The sequence below is a fragment of the Nicotiana tabacum genome, chromosome 20 (genome assembly GCF_000715075.1).
Source record: "Nicotiana tabacum cultivar K326 chromosome 20, ASM71507v2, whole genome shotgun sequence".
Classification (NCBI taxonomy): Eukaryota; Viridiplantae; Streptophyta; class Magnoliopsida; order Solanales; family Solanaceae; genus Nicotiana; species Nicotiana tabacum.
In genome coordinates this window covers 96,515,347-96,532,920 of record NC_134099.1, presented here as the reverse complement: position 1 = coordinate 96,532,920, position 17,574 = coordinate 96,515,347, and the positions used below count along the sequence as shown (strand labels likewise).

The 17,574-nt window shown below is 37.0% G+C and overlaps 1 pseudogene; it reads right to left on the bottom strand.

Annotated features, from left to right (window-relative positions):
- Positions 1–1,711: 1,711 nt before the first annotated feature.
- Positions 1,712–17,574, bottom strand: part of LOC142174469 (acyl-CoA--sterol O-acyltransferase 1-like) — a 25,577-nt pseudogene continuing 9,714 nt past the window's right edge.

Genomic DNA, 17,574 nt, shown 5'->3' with positions numbered 1-17,574 from the left:
AGCCACTTTTCATGTAACGATAAATCTGAACGAAAATACTGTTCAAAATCCGGAAAAATACTTCAGCATAATATACTGGAGTTCCAGTATAACTCCAGTATATTATACTGGAACTCCAGTCTTATATACTGGAGTTCTAGTATAATATACCGGTCCAACATAATATACTGGAGCCAGCAAAGTATACTAGTCCAGCATAATATGCTGAAAGTTTATACACAAATGCACGGAACTCCAGTATATTATGCTGGACCGGTCTCTGTTGCAGCAAAATAGTGGCTATTTTTCATTGACTTGGTAAACGCTGGCTATTTTTGAATGACCAGTCCGAAAACTGGCTAGACCGTGCTATTTTTACACATAGAACTGACCATTTTACGGTCCATGAAAATAGTGGGCCATCCCAACTCAGCCCGTCAAATGCCAAAGCCCGTGTGAGCTGGCTAGGCTGGGTCGGGCCCTCATGTATTGACACCTCCAGCGGTTGTTGGATAAGAATATGTGCGATGCTTCGAACTGACACTAGTTGTACGAGGCACCTTTTTTGTCTCACAGTTTTGTGGACTCAGATTTCTGTGGACCCAGAAGTATAAGATTGGGGTCCACAAATTTGTGAAACAAAAAGGTTCCTCATGCAATTAGTGTAAATTGTATGAGACACAAAATAAAACTTCTTGATTCTCACTCAGCAGTATTCGGTATTCGCTATCTGCTTTGGATTAGGCTAATCCAAATTAGCTGTGAAAACGCCATTAAAAAGGGAGACGCTCCTTAATCTGTAATAAGTTCTGATTTTGGGGTACTTGACGTGAGTATCGACTTCCACATTCTTTTTGTTTTATTATCTTATTATGGCCTTTGCAAACAGCGGTCTATGCAAAATGTTGGATAAATGATTTTGAGTCCATGATTGTGGTGGTCACATGGCTTTATTTTGCGTCCTAAATTGATACACTATTTAGTTTTTATTAATATTTTCAAATGGTGCTTATATATTGCGACTTGTGTATATATAGTACTATTAAAAAAAATATTTACATACTCGATAGATAAGGAAATCTCTGCAAAGCGTCACCGACAGGATCATCTTATTAAAACTTCCCACAATAATAATTCTCGTGGGCGACATCAATCTTACAGCTCACTACTTTACACATGAATAGGGGTGGCGCAAATGGGCGGGTCGGGTCAGATATTGTTCGGGTCAAAACGGATAAAGAAAAAACGGATCAATTATCCGTCCGACCCATAGTTAATACGGATAAAAATGGGTTAACCGTCGGATAATATGGGTAACCATATTATCCATGAATTCTTGCATATGATCACTTTTGGGAGAATTCTTAGTCTCCCTAACTTGAGGAACCCCCAATTTGAGGCTTTACAAATATAAAAGTTTGACTCATTGGTTATCTATTGGTTGCCTATTGGTTGATAATATAGTTCTTATCCATATTTGACCCGTTTTCAAAAAGTTCATTATCCAACCCATTTTTTAGTGGATAATATCGGTGATTAGCTATTTTCTTTTAACCAGTTTATTACCCCTGCACGTGAATGGTAAAATAAGAATTTTCATCGAGGAAAGTCAAAACATAAAGAAATAAACAAATAAAAAGACAAAAGAAATTTATCATAAATTGCACGTATAAAAAAATAATAATCTATCTATGCAGTAGTATTATTTTCCAACACTAGTTGGTTCGTGATTTCATTCACATCTACTACTTCCTTGCCTCATCACTGGTAAAAAGTGCAAAAAATAGAATGAAAAAACAATGAAGAGACGTTTTAGTATTATGGAAAATGTTGGATCCATGATAACCCAATTCCTTGCCTGGAACATTCTTTCACTAGAGATGCAAAACCCTTGCAACACAAAGAACCACATGACTTCACATGAAGGTTTTAAACCACATGTAATATAGTAAAAAATGAGCTCGTGCATTATAGCAGATACCACAAAAGTATTCACAGTTGGCAATATTTTTGGTGTATTTTCATCACCAACAAAAAAAAATACTACTACTCTTGAGTAAGGTTTCAAGAATTGGATCATAGATAGCTAACCTCAACATTTTTGATGAATAACGATTCCATCTTCTACCCCAGAAATCTTGAAAAGATGTAGCTAAATATAGCTGCTTAAAAATCTCCTCTACCTCATACTTTCAATTTACTGTATTAATTTTGAGTGGAAAAATGGATATGAGTATAAAGTCAATGGATTTTTTGCAATTTGAAAGAGGACCTCTATTGAAACAGAAGAGGATAAGTTTGAAAGAAGTAATCCTAGTTAGGAAGAAAGACAAAATAGCTCTAAGGAATGCAAATGAGAAGCACCAAGGAAAAAAATACAAAAGGTAAAAAACAGGTGCAAGAGCAAGTATTCTTGGTGTGCCTTTTGGGAGATTTGAAACCAAGAAATAAGTGTAAATTAGTGCTAAAAATAGAAGGAAAAGTACAAGGAAAGGATTTTTGTGATGACCGAAAGGGTCATCACTTGCTTTAAGTTGATTTCCGTATCTCCGAGGCTATAAAAACCTTATTAGAGTCGCTTCGATTTGCGTGCGCAGTTCGAGCGCGTAGCTGGAAAGCTTAAATATGAAACTCTGTGAAAAATGCTAAGTTTTGATGTTAAAATGAATAAATTTGACTTCGGTCAATTTTGGGTAAACAGACCCGAATCCGTGATTCGACGGTCCCGGAGGGTCCGTAGGAAAATATGGGACTTGGGCGTATGCCCAGAATCGAATTCCGAGGTCCCAAGCCCGAGAAATGAGTTTTTAAGTGAAATTGTTTTCAGAAATTGTTTAAGGAAATTTGAAATGAAAACTGATTAGAAAGCAATGATATCAGGCCCGTATTTTGGATCCGGCGCCCGGTACAGGTCTTATATATGACTTGAGTCATTCTTGTGAAATTTGGTTAAAAACGGACGTCGTTTGATGCGATCCGGACCTTAATTGAGAAATTTGATTTTAAAAGAGTTTTGAGAAATTTCATTGATCTCGAGGTTTAATTCGATGCTCGTGATGTTATTTTGGTAATTTGATTACACGAATATGTCCGTAGGATATTTTTGAGGTTGTGTGTATACTTGGGTTGGAGTTTCGAGGGCTCGGGTGAGTTTGGAGTAGGTCCCGGGATGCCTTAGGCTTAAAAAGTCAGATGTTGCAGGTCCAGGAAGTTGCAGGTCTCTGAACCCTTTAGTGTGGTCCGCGAGAAATCGCGTGCGACCGCGGAGGGGCCAGCCCGGCTGCGGTCGCCTTTGTGCGGAGCGCGGTGGAGGCTGTGCGGCCGCAGTCGCTTTTGTGCAGTCCGCACAGGGTGCTAAACTACAGGTCTTTAGGGAGGCCTGTGCGGCCGCGGTCCATTTGATGCGGTCCGCACAGGGGGTCTGAGAGGGGTATAAATAAACGGGAATTTTAGTTATCTTTCCCTTCTCAAAACCCCAAAAACATAAGAGGCGATTTTTCAAACAACCTTTCTTCTCCAAAACGTTGGTAAGTGATTTCTAACTCATTTTCTTCACTCTTTAACATCTTTTAACATGATTTCAACTTCAAATCAAAGATTTTCATGGGGAAAATTGGGTGTTTTGGGTAGAACCTAGTTTTTTTCTAAAATTAGGGATTTGGACCTCAATTTGAGGCCCCATTTCAAAATAAATTATATATTTAAATTCGTGGGGGAATGGGTAATCGGATTTTGGTCCGAACCTCGGGTTTCGACCACATGGGCCCGGGGGTGATTTTGACTTTTTGGGTAAAACTTTGGGAAAACTCATTTTCATGCATTGGGGTTGATTCATTTAGCACTTATTGATGTAATTAAATAACTTGTGACTAGATTCGAGTGGATTGATGGTGGAATCAAGGGGTAAAGTTATAATTGAGGCTTGAGTGGTGTTCAAAGCTTCGGGGTAAGTGTTTGGTCTAACCCTAGCTTGAGGGATTAAGAGTTGAGTCATACTTGCTACTTGCTTCTTGTTGAGTACGACGTATAGGCATGGTGACAAGTATCTATACGTTGGTGTCAAGCATGACCGTGGGTCTTAAATTGAAAGTTGTTGGGTTCTTGAATGACACTTTGTATGCTTTAATTAATGATCTTCTATGATTGAGCATTTCCATTAATTGAACTGAGTACCAGCTAAGTGAGATTGGTTATAGCTGATTCTCCCTTGCCGGGATGACTATTTCGATATTGTTGTTCCCTTACCGGAAAATTTTTATATTGTTTTTGTTCCCTTGCCGGGAAGTTATTATATCACTTATGTTCCCTTGCCGGGATTTCTTGTGATTGTGTGATGAACTGTAAAAGGGAGCGGGTGGTACACCTACCACAAGATAATGAAATGGGAGTGGGTGGTACGCCTACCACAAGATATTATGAAATGGGAGCGGGTGGTACGCCTACCACAAAATATTATGAAATGGGAGCGGGTGGTACGCCTACCACAAGATATTATGAAATAGGAGTGGGTGGTACGCCTACCCCAAGATATGATGAAATGGGAGCGGGTGGTACGCCTACCACAAGATATGAGAAACGGGATCGGGTTGCACGCCTGCAAAAGATGAAAATTGAAAGTGAAAGCTGTCTTTACTTCTCTTTATTTGTGTTAGAAGTTATATTGTTAGCTTCCTTATTATTTCTTGTTATTTTGTTTTGCCAGCTACCCCCGAAGCATGTTCCCCTTCTCTAATTGCTTATTACTTGTTACTTTTCCGTCATATGTTATATAACTGCACAGGTTTATCTGGAGTCTGGTCCTAGCCTCGTTACTACCTCGCCGGGGTTAGGCCAGACACTTACCAGCACATGGGGTCGGTTGTGCTGATACTGCACTCTGCACTGTGTGCAGATCCCAAAGCAGCTTTCGGACAGTGGTTGGAGGGCTTCCTTAGTCCAGTCGGAGACCCAAGGTAGACCTGTAGGCGTCCGCAGGCCCTGACGTCTTCCTCTATCTCTATTTCCTATTTCATTTCCTTTGTTTAAAAACAGTGTATTGCATTTTTTCAGACCTTGTATGTAGAAACTCTTAGACAGTCTGTGACACTGTGACACCAGGTTTTAGGTATTTGAGGTTTTAAAAGTTGTAATAGACGTAACCTTAAGATATTTCATGCTTATCTTCCGCTTAATTATTTAAAGTTCTGCTGTTTTTATGTTATTACTTGTAATTGTTAAAAGAAAGTAATTTGGTAAGAAATTAGATAGTTATGGGTTGGCTTGCCTAGCTCTCATTAGTAGGCGCCATCACGACTCCTTAGGATGGAAAATTCGGGTCGTGACAATTTTCCATTCTGTTTTTCCCCTTTTTGGAACCTTTTCCTCTTTCCTGATTTGGAGTACTTCCTTTTATGTACCAGATAGCTAGCAATTCAATGAATACATCCTTAATGTTAGCCTACCTGCAGCCTCAGCGCTCTGCCAAAGTGCCCATACCTTTAAATGCTGGCGATTTCGAACTCAATAATTACTGGCTTGCTGCACCAACGCAGTAAGGGGTCGTTTGGTAGGGTGTATAAGAATAGTGTTGAATAAGGTGTATTACTAATGCATGGGTTAGTAATGCAAACATTAGTTATGCAGAGATTATTTCTTATTCATTATTTGGAGTGGTGTATTAAAATTAAAATGCATTGCATATTTTTTAAGAAAAATAGTTGTTTACAAAAATGCCCTCCATATTCTTTAGCTTTAAGAGAGTTTAAGGATAATTTTGTCTTTTACCATGCTAATGCATGCATTAATAGCCTTGATATTACTAATACCATGGTTTGCTATGCATTAACTATATATAAGATAATACCAAATGTGAGCACGTGATTTTTGCCCTACATAAAAATAACTCCTAAAAAATAGACCAAAATAATTTTTTATTGTTTTTAGGAATTTTTCTTTATTTATTTGCATTTCATGCATTTTAATATTTTTAAATCATAGAAAAATCCTAAAAAATGTCATTTTTACATATTTAACTTTTAGTCTTTAAAATTAGCATTTCTTTTAGTAAATTAGTTGTTTTAATGTTAAAAATAAATAAAAAAATTTAATTTCTACAAAAATAGATTAATTTAGAATTTTAATTAATTAAAGGAAAAGAAAAGGGAAAGATAAGAAAAGAAATTGAAGAAAAGGTTTAATTGGATATTGGGTTAGTTCTTGTATCCAAATCAGGCCCAAAACCTTCCTACCCGGCCCAATTCCCATGACCCAATTCCCTTGACCCAATTCCCTTCATTAAAACCCCCATATACCTAGACCTAAAGGGGAGGGGGACGGACTCTTTCATTAGATCCAAGTGGTGCACGAGAACAAAGAAAAATGGAGATGCCCATTTCTCCAGCACCCAAAAACGCTGTTGCTTCTTATCCTCAGCTCACCCCTCTTCTTCTTCCTCATTTCTGACCTAAAAAGCAAGAGAAAACCATCAGACTCTCTCCCTCTCCAAAAATGAACGATTGAACCCTAGCAACTCCCTCACAATAGAAACGACACTCTCCTCTCAACAACCAAATCAGACCCTGCCCTTTAGCCCCAAGAAAAACAAAAAAATAACTTAAAAAAAAATGAAGGGAAAAATCATAGAAAAGAAGGTTACAGGAGCTGTTTTGATTTCGGCTGCAATACCTCGCCATTGCTGGGGTTTCGAGCAGTTTTCTTTGGCTGGGAATTGAAGCCGCCCTTTTGCTAAGCTCGCTTTGCTGAGACCCTATTTGGTTTTTTTTATTTCTGTTTGCATGCTGTTAAGGTACGAATCCTTGTTTCAAACAGTATGGATGCTATTTTGCTATAATATTGCTAGGTTCTGTTGTAGTCAGTCATCCCTATGTGTAAAATGCTTCAACGTTAAATGCAAACTTGATTTGGTCTCAATTACCTCTATATGTGATGTACAGTATAGAATTTTGTGTAAATATTATTCTGAAAAATTATTACTGAAACATCTATGTTCTCCATTAATGACAGCTCGTTTGAATTCCGGGCCTGTGAAATTGTTTGTTAGATCTGCAAAGTCGTCTCCAATGGATTTGTAGTTAAATAGGAAGTGAAATAATCTACTTTTATCTAGCAGAGTATTATGGCGTATTTTCCAACAAATAGCTTCCAGTTCTAATTATATATTCTAGCTACATATCTCCAAGTCGAAGCTATTTCGTTGATTTCTTTATAAAAGCATGATGTTGTGTGTTTCATATTGTTTGATATCTGATTTTAATTACTCGATTAAATGAGGAGTTTGAACACACATGGAGTTAATGGCCAACTGTTTCATGGAAAGTTTGTTTGTTTCAATGATCAAAAGTGTTTCATGTGGTATCTTTGTATTTCTTAATTTTAGCAATATTAAGTGGCGGTATTTTTAGTGTTAGTTAGCATTTGTTTTAGTTTATTTATTGTGACATGATTGAGATTTGTTGGATTTTGGAAGATGTTTGACTATGATTAGATCAGTTTGAGGTTTACTCATATGTCACAATTAATCTCCATAACTCTTGGCAATAATCTCCAAGATTAGGAAAATGATCCAAATGCGCTAGTTGCTTTAGGCACGATTAATAAATCATTGTGACTATGGGTACGGTTCCCGTGACATAGTTACGATGCCTAATTTTCAAATTCGGGTGTGCATTTCATGTGACCCGATTATAACAACTTCGAATAATAAAGCCCTATTGAAATAATTTGAGGTGTGCCAAATAAAACTTCAAAATGCATGTCCTCACTTAATTAATTTGAACCTTTAGAAATCAAGATGTGCCATTAGCGAATATTTCATGGCCCTCGTAAACTTGAAAGTGCGTAGTTGCTTTAGGCGCGTAATTTAAATTACTTTCCTAAACTCGGGTGTGCATTTCATGTGACCCAAATCCAAATCTCAACAACGTTAAATAAAATATGTCGCGGACCGCGGGTGCATTTCATGTGGCGTGGTTCAAGACGTATTAGATGACGTTGAATCTTCCTAAATTTAATTAAAAGCGGTTAATAAGTTAAAATTGCACCATCGGTTAAAACATGTATTAAAATCAGATAATAGGCCGATTATAATAGTTTAAGCGACCGTGCTAGAACCACGGAATCTGGGGGTGCCTAACACCTTCTCTCGGGTTAACAGAATTCCTTATTCAGAATTTCTGGTTCGCAGACTTCAAAAGGAAAGTCGAATTTTCCTCGATTTGGGATTTAAAATAAACCGGTGACTTGGGAGACCATAAATTATTCCAAGTGGCGACTCTGAAAAATAAATAAATAATCCCATTTCGATTTATGTTACTTTAATTGGAAAAACTCCCTTATACTCCCTTCTCGGGGGTGGAGGTAAAAATGAGGTGTGACAGCTCTGGCGACTCTGCTAGGGAAAAGAACCCAGAACTTCTGGTTCAGGGTTCAGAATTCGAGCTTGGAATAATTGTTATAGTTGGCTTTGATATTGTCTGAACTGTATATAAACTGCTACGAAACCTTTCTCTTCGCAACTTTGGGGATGTGCACGCTGGCGTGACTCCCTATTCTGTTAGTGTCATACCTTGAAATAAGAAAGAGGCTCGGACAAGTTACAAAGCCGGATGGCCTTTTGGTTCCCGGTACGTAGCCCCCTCCTCGGCTCGAGTTGTCCGCTCGGGTACACAAGTCTAGAAATATACCCAGGTTTTTAGCTTAGAATAACTCAGCCTCATGTCGGATCCCTATTAGGAACATTTGTTTATATCATGTGCATTTGACTTTGGGGACTCAACACAGGAGTTGGGTCCGTCTAGGACAGGTGTACCCAAATTAAAAGACCATCCTGATGCATCTTACGTGCTACTTGCGTATCTGTCTGTTTCGGCTTGCATGTTGACTGGCTTCTAGAATAGGGAAAGAAAATGAAAAAAAAAGATAAAAAAAGAAAAGAGAGTGAGGGGTAGGTATTTGAAATATCCTAAAACTCTGCCGAAATTTTGAAAAAAAGAAGTCATTTCAAACTAAGTTATATTTTTCTGTTCCGCCAAAAATGGGTGAACTACGCGAGTCTGATTCTCACCGGATGTAAGATACGTAGGCAAACCTCATCGGTTCCGGCCCATAATTTTCAAAAAATCCAAAAATATTTTCCTTTACTTCTTCTCTAGAAAAGTCTTTCTTTTTTAGACCCCAGTTTTCAAAAAATCCAAAAATATTTTCGATTACTTGCTTCTTTAGAAAGCCTTTCTCTTAGACCCTAATTATTTTTAAAAAAAAATATACAAAAATATTTTCTTTTAGTTTCTTCCAAAAATCCAAAAATATTTTCATTCTTCTTTCAAAATTGAAAAAAAAATCAAAATTCAAAAATATTTTCTTTTTTTTTAGAAGCATTTCTTTCATAAATTCAAAATAAAAATCCAAAAATATTTTCTTTCTTCTTTAGAAGTTTTTATTTTGAAATTCCAGAAAAATATTCAAAAAAAAATCTTTTTTCTTTAGAAGTCTTTCTTTGCAAAAATGTTGAAGAAAAATCAAAATCCAAAAATATTCTATTTCTTCTTTATAAGTCTTTCTTTGGAAAAAATAAAATAAAAATTCAAAAAAAGTTAGTTTATTTACTTTATTCATGATCTTCCCGAACTAGGCAAGATCTGATTCATGTTCCCACATGATACGTAGGCAACCCACATCAGGTTCGATCACCATTAAAAAGAAGTGAAAAAAATGAAGAAATGAAAAAATATTGATAATAATAAGGACCGACTGAGTCCATTCTAACATATTTTTTTTTGAATTGAAGTTGAAGTGGTCGGTTTGTGGTAAGCTGGAAATACAAGATCCAAGGAAAAATAATAACTGACATCGAAGCTGTTACAAGGGCTCAAGAGACTCAGGGTCAAAGGGTTCAATAAGAGTCTACTGTGTTTGAGAAAAATAGAATACTGAAACAGCAAATGACCGAAATGTGTCAATCATGGGCCAGTGGTCAAGGACAGCCTCGTTATGAGTCACAATTTGCTACACAACAAGAGCAGTACCACTCTCCTGAGTACCACTCGTACTCATTTGATCTTCCTGCAAACATTGAGAAGCCTGCCCGAAAGATGGTACAGGAAGAAATGACCCAAAGAGTGAAAAGCTTAGAACAACGGTTGAAAAACATGCAAGGGTTGGTAAGTCAAAAGTGTGTTGCCTTCAAAGATCTATACATGTTCCCCGATGTCCACTTGCCTCCTGGTTTCAAGATTCCCAAATTTGAAAAGTATGATGGACATGGAGACCCCATAGCCCACCTGAAAAGGTATTGCAATCAACTGAGAGGTGCGGGAAGAAACGAATAATTGTTGATGGCCTATTTTGGGGAAAGCCTTACGGGAGTAGCATCCGAATGGTTTTTGGATCAAGACACATCTTGCTGGTACGTCTGGAATGACATGGCACAAGCCTTTGTCAATCAGTTCCAATACAACATTGACATTGCCCCAGACCGTATTTCCCTTTCAAACCTGAAGAAGAAACCAAGTGAAAGTTTCAGGAAATATGCCATTAAATGGAGAGAGCAAGCAACTCGAGTTAAGCCACCCATGGACGACCACGAGCTAATCACTGTCTTCCTTCACGCTCAAGAGCCAGATTATTTTCAAAACATGATGTCCGCAGTGGGCAAATCCTTCTCGGAAGCAATCAAAATGGGAGAAATGGTAGAGAGTGGTCTTAAGACAGGCAAATTATAAGTCAAGCAGTTTTTAAAGCCGCAACTCAGGCTGTCCGGGTTGAGTCTGATAATTTTAGCGATACAAATGAGAAGGTTGAAGAAATCATGATGACATTAGGGTCGAGAAGAGGTCCCAGGAGAACATCTCGAAGGCACAGCCTCCTCAAGTTTTCCATGACTCCCCTGAGCAGTATTATCCACCTCAGAACCCTCAATACTCTGTCGCTCCACCTCAGTATGTTGTCCAGCCACCAAAACACCCCAGAAGGTGAGCACGAGCATCATAAAATCTCCAATAACCTCCACAAAATTTTCAGGTGCCATATAACCCACATCCAAGCCAGAGGTATAAAGGGGTACAAAGGTTGAAAGATAATTTTACACCAATAGGAGAGTCATATGCAAGCTTAGTTGAGAAGTTAAAACATTATGACATGATTGCACCTATTCCTCCAAATCATGTGGACCCACGTGTAAGAAGCTTTGACCCTTCTAAAAGGTGTGAATACCATTCCAATGCCTAGGGGCACAATGTTGAAAGCTATCGGGATTTGAAAAGAGAATAGAAAGGATGATCAAGGAAATCCTGATTGTGATCCAAGACAATGACACCCAAAATATCCTGCATAATCCTTTACCTGCACATCATGATGCACACTTTGTGGGGATGATGCCTGGTGACATGGAGTATGAGAATCCTCTCGGGAACTTGCTAGCTGAAGTTAATGATGTTGAAATTGGAGAAGGCTCTGCTGATTCTGATGAGCAAATTTGTGGCTAAATATCAAGCCTAGCAATTGAAAAGTCATTCCCTCCTCACTAGGAAGGAATCTTGGTAGCTTGTTTTGATGTTTTTTCTATTATCTGGGTTATTTCAGGGTTGTGATCTAGATTTTATTTATTTTATTGAGTCAAACCCTTCTATCCATTCTGTTTGTGTGAGTCTTGTCTGTCTGTTCTGTTGCTATTTTCATTATTCGGGTTATTTTAGGGTTGTAACTCGTATTTTAGGTTGCTTGTTTTAGTTGTAAAACCCTTTCATCCTTTACTCAATAAAATACAGCTTGTCCTTTTGTGTCATTTTGTTCCTAGTTCTTTTCTCGGTAGTTCTAATGACATGACATGCATGCGAAAATTTTGGCCAGATCTTAGGAACTGATTTAATCTGGAATCCGATAACTAAAAAAATATTTTTGAGGATGAATAAAGAGTTGGAATACTTTGGAACTAAGGTCGAGTAAAATTCACCTTCAAATCATTGTGAAGATCGGGATTGAGGATGTTTAATCAATTGAAGTTTGTTGAAAAGTTTGTCAGTAAGGGATGAAAAAATGTCTTGTGACCACGGCACACCAAGAAGACAGACATGTTCGTCAATGCTGTGATCGCGAAAAGATAGCATGTTTGACGTTGTCGAGGTTGGGAGGCCCTTTTTCTGCTATCCACACACTGTATACCCTTTGTTACTCCTTTTGAACCTGTGTTATTTTCTTTGACCACCCTCTTTTGGAATCAAGTTTAGAGTCAAAGAGTCAAAAAAAACATGAAAAAAAAAGAAAAAAATACATGTCCCAAGAGTACAAACTGGGACAATTCTTAGAAAGTTCAAGTAAAAAAAAAGATTTGTCAAAGGTCCATGCTCTTAAAAAAAATAGAAGCTAGGGCAACTTGTTTTGAAAACAAAAATAAATAAAAAAAAAGAAAAAAAAGAAAAGGAAAATGAAAAAAATTAGTTAGGTCAGATGTTTGAACTACGTTCGACCTGATTCCTTAAAAAATAAGGATATGTAGGCAGCCTCACGGTTCGGTCCAACTAAATAAGAATTTAGAAGAAAAAGAAAAAAATAGAAAAAATCCAAAAATCCCTAGTATCTGAACTGGGGCAAAGATTTTATTTCACTTTTGAAATAGTCGATTCCAAGAGTTGTAAGTCTAAAATCCTTCATTTTGAGCCTACTTTGAATCTTCATGTCGACCCTTCTTTCCAACCCTATCCAAAATCCTTCCAAATAAAGACCTCCCGATATGCCTTCAAGAATGCCAAGAGAAGCATGCAATGAGCAACGGTTGTCACGCGACATAGAACACTGTCAAGTTGTTCACACAAGAAAGCAAAAGAAATAGAAAAAAATAAGAGAGTCTTACTAGTGAAAACCCTCACGGGCACTGTAAGGCGACGGTAAGCAGAGATGAATAAATGAGAGAGACTTGTTGGTGAAAACCCCTCGGGGCACCACTAGTCGAAAGTGAGTCATGAAGCTGATGCAAAGAATTGGCACGAACAAGCCCAACTTTAAAGGTCATAAAAATGGTAAAATGGAAGATTGAATTAGTTTGATAGATCGGCCATTAAGTCCAAAATGCATGTCATGATCATTAAGGCTAGTTATTGGGGAAAAAAACCTTCCTTCTATCCTTCCCGACATAGACATTTCTTGTTAATATTATTTCTTTGCATCATTTGTGTCCTTCCCTTTGAGTCAGTCCTTGTCAAAACAAGCAAGAAAAGATTTTAAAATCTGCTACCAGCTTTTCAATTGCATAAAGCAAATTTGGCCAGCACTCAGTTATTACTGTCAACATGCCTTGAGGATTCATGCAAAGGCTCCCCTTAAAGACTCTTGTCAGCCTACTTGGCACAAGCAAAGATAACTGGTGATTCTCTCTGACAGACAAATTACTCAAAAGTAGGAAGTCATTCAAGATATCGGAAAAGGTCACCTAAGCAAAGATCTCCAATTGGGATAAGGCTATTTGAGCTGCAAATACAAATGGTACTGGTGTTAAACAATCAGAGTTAGTGCAGAACAAAGGTCTTTTGATACCGACTTAAGCTGATTGAGCAGAAGCCAAGCTACCCAAGACTCAAGGCCACAAACCGACCACTATTTTCAAAACTGACAAATTTTTCTTTGTATGAAACAGGAACAAAGCGGTGTAAGAAAAGTGATTCAAAAAGAGAAAAAAAAAAGAAAAGAAAACAACAACAAAAAAAAAGAAGAAAAGGAAAAGACGAGAAGAGCCGACAAAAGGAAGTTTCTCAACTCTTTGTCTTTATTTGTCTTGCTAATTATGCATAAAATCTTGCCATTGATTTTCGTATTTTTCCTCCTAGGATAAAAGTCCTAGTCTGATGGATTCCCCCCCCCCCAATATCTTAGTCTGATGAATCTTTCTCCTAAGATAACAAAAATAGACCTAGTCTGATGAATCTTCTCCTAGGATCAAAATCTTAGTCTGATGAATTTTTCTCCTAAGATAGAAAACCTAGTCTAATGAATTTTCTCCTAGGATAGAAATCTTAGTCTGATGAATCTTTCTCCTAAGATAGAAGACCTAGTCTGATGAACATTCCCCTAGGATAGATGTCTTAGTCTGATGAATTTTTGTCCTAAGATATAAAACCTAGTTTGATGAATTTTCTCCTAGGATCAAAATCTTAGTCTAATGAATCTTTCTCCTAAGATAACAAAAAGAGGACCTAGTCTGATGAACTTTCTCCTAGGATCACAATCTTAGTCTGATGAATTTTTCTCCTAAGATAGAGGACTTAGTCTGATGAACTTTCTCCTAGTAAAGAAATCTTAGTCTGATGAATCTTTCTCCTAAGATACCAAAAAAAGACCTAGTCTGATGAATTTTCTCCTAGGATCAAAATCTTAGTCTGATGAATCTTTCTCCTAAGATAGAAGACCTAGTCTGATGAACGTTCTTCTAGGATAGAAATCTTAGTCCGATGAACCTTTCTCCTAAGATACCAAAAAAAAGAAGTAGAAAAGAGACCTAGTCTGATAAACTTTCTCCTAGGATTAAAATCTTAGTCTAATGAATCTTTCTCCTAAGATAGAAAATCTAGTCTGATGAATTTTCTCCTAGGATAATAATTTAAAAAAAAAAGGGAAGTCTGAATTTTAAAAAAAAAAGAGAAGAAGGGGGTCATTTTTTATTTTTCTTAAGATTATCAATGTTTAGTTTTCTTGAAATCAGGGGGGCCCGCCTGGAGAATAGGGTCAGTTTTTACTTTGGTCAAACTTAGTTTATAGTTTTTCGCAAGCTCAATCACTTTTAGGAGACGTACATCCTAGTCTAGTCTTTAGTTTATTCATCATTGGCATCAATAGTATAAGTGGTTTACAATATTTCTAACAACTCACAAATCTTCCTAGTGCAAACTGGGTTAGAAAAATTTTGTTTGTTTTGTTGGTTTTGATTGCAGGCACCCACATGGAAAACAAGGGAACACACAAAGTTTCAGCAATCAGGCGCCCACCTGGAGAACAAGGGAAAATAGTTCAAGTTTCGAGGGAAAACAGTGTCGAAGGAAGACAACTCGAGTTTCAGAGGAAAGCAGTTTCGAAGGAAGACAGTTCAAGTTTCAGGGAAAAATGGTTCAAGGTGCAAGGGAAAACAGTGTCAAGTAACAAGAGAAGATGGTTCAAGTTCAGCAATCAGGCGTCCACCTAGAGAAAAGAAAAAACATCTTAGATTACAATTCAAGTCAGCAACAAAGGAATTTCACGTGGAGAGTACGGGTCGACAAAGCAACAGGAACTGCAAGATCAAGTTTGAAGATATAGATAAGATTCTTGTAATGCATAGATCATAGTTTAGTCTAGCTTCTTTTATTTTGTCATGGTGTAATAAGGAGTTCAGTAAGCAGTAGCAGAAGCAACAACAACAGTGAAATCATAGCTTCATGGTAGTCCCAGCTACCGAATCTTTCCGAACTACATTGGCCTGATTTCTTTATAGCCAAGGATATGTAGGCAACCTCGGAAGCATGGTGCGGTCAAATCTTTCAAAAATGCTTCCCACGAAATATTAAAATGGGCAAAAATTGCTCGTATCCGCTCACTTTATCTTTGCACGAAAACTCATCGTGTTTCCGAACAAAGAGGGGCAGCTGTGAGCACGTGATTTTTGCCCTACATGAAAATAACTCCTAAAAAAATAGACCAAAATAATTTTTTATTGTTTTTAGGAATTTTTCTTTATTTATTTGCATTTCATGCATTTTAATATTTTTAAATCATAGAAAAATCCTAAAAATTGTCATTTTTACATATTTAACTTATAGTCTTTAAAATTAGCATTTTTTTTAGTTAATTAGTTGTTTTAATGTTAAAAATAAATAAAGAATTTTAATTTCTACAAAAATAGATTAATTTAGAATTTTAATTAATTAAAGGAAAAGAAAAGGGAAAGATAAGAAAAGAAATTGAAGAAAAGGTTTAATTGGATATTGGGTTAGTTCTTGTATCCAAATCAGGCCCAAAACTTTCCTATCCGGCCCAATTCCCATGACCCAATTCCCTTCATTAAAACCCCCATATACCTAGACCTAAAGGGGAAGGGGACGGACTCTTTCATTAGATCTAAGCGGCGCACGAGAACAAAGAAAAATGGAGATGCCCATTTCTCCAGCACCCAAAAATGCTGCTGCTTCTTATCCTCAGCTCTCCCCTCTTTTTCTTCCTCATTTCTGACATAAAAAATAAGAGAAAACCATCAAACTCTCTCCCTCTCCAAAAATGGACGATTGAACCCTAGCAACTCCCTCACAATAGAAACGACACTCTCCTCTCAACAACCAAATCAGACCCTGCCCTTTAGCCCCAAGAAGAACAAAAAAAAACATAAAAAAAAAACTAAAGGAAAAATCATAGAAAAGAAGGTTACAGGAGCTGTTTTGATTTCTTCTGCAATACCTCGCCATTGCTGGGGTTTCGAGCGATTTTCTTTGGCTGGGAATTGAAGCCTCCCTTTTGCTAAGCTCGCTTTGCTGAGACCCTGTTTGGTTTTTTTGATTTCTGTTTGCATGTTGTTAAGGTACGAATCCTTGTTTCAAACAGTATGGATGCCATTTTGCTATAATATTGCTAGGTTCTGTTGTAGTCATTCATCCCTATGTGTAAAATGCTTCAACGTTAAATGCAAACTTGATTTGGTCTCAATTACCTCTATATGTGATGTATAGTATAGAACTTTGTGTAAATATTTATTCTGAAAAATTATTGCTGAAACATCTATGTTCTCCATAAATGACAGTTCGTTTGAATTCCGGGCCCGTAAAATTGTTTGTTAGATCTGCAAAGTCGTCTCCAATGGATTTGTAGTTAAATAGGAAGTGAAATAATCTACTTTTATCTAGCAGAGTATTATGGTGTATTTTCCAACAAATAGCTTCCAGTTCTAATTATATATTCTAGCTACATATCTCCAAGTCGAAGCTATTCGTTAATTTCTTGTAAAAGCATGATGTTGTGTGTTTCATATTGTTTGATATTTGATTTTAATTACTCGATTAAATGAGGAGTTTGAACACACATGGAGTTAATGGCCAACTGTTTCATGGAAAGTTTGTTTGTTTCAATGATCAAAAGTGTTTCATGTGGTATCTTTGTATTTCTTAATTTTAGCAATATTAAGTGGCGTTATTTTTAGTGTTAGTTAGCATTTGTTTTAGTTTATTTATTGTGACGTGATTGAGATTTGTTGGATTTTGGAAGATGTTTGACTATGATTAGATCAGTTTGAGGTTTACTCATATGTCAAAATTAATCTCCATAACTCTTGGCAATAATCTCCAAGATTAGGAAAATGATCAAAATGCGCTAGTTGCTTTAGCAGCGATTAATAAACCATTGTGACTATGCGTACGGTTCCTGTGACATAGTTATGATGCCTAATTTCCAAATTCATGGGTGCATTTCATGTGACCCGATTATAACAACTTCGAATAATAAACCCCTATTGAAATAATTTGAGGTGTGCCATGCCAAATAAAACCTCAAAATGCATGGCCCTCACTTAATTAATTTGAACCTTTAGAAATCAAGATGTGCCATTAGCGAATTTTCCATGGCCCTCGCAAACTCGAAAGTGCGTAGTTGCTT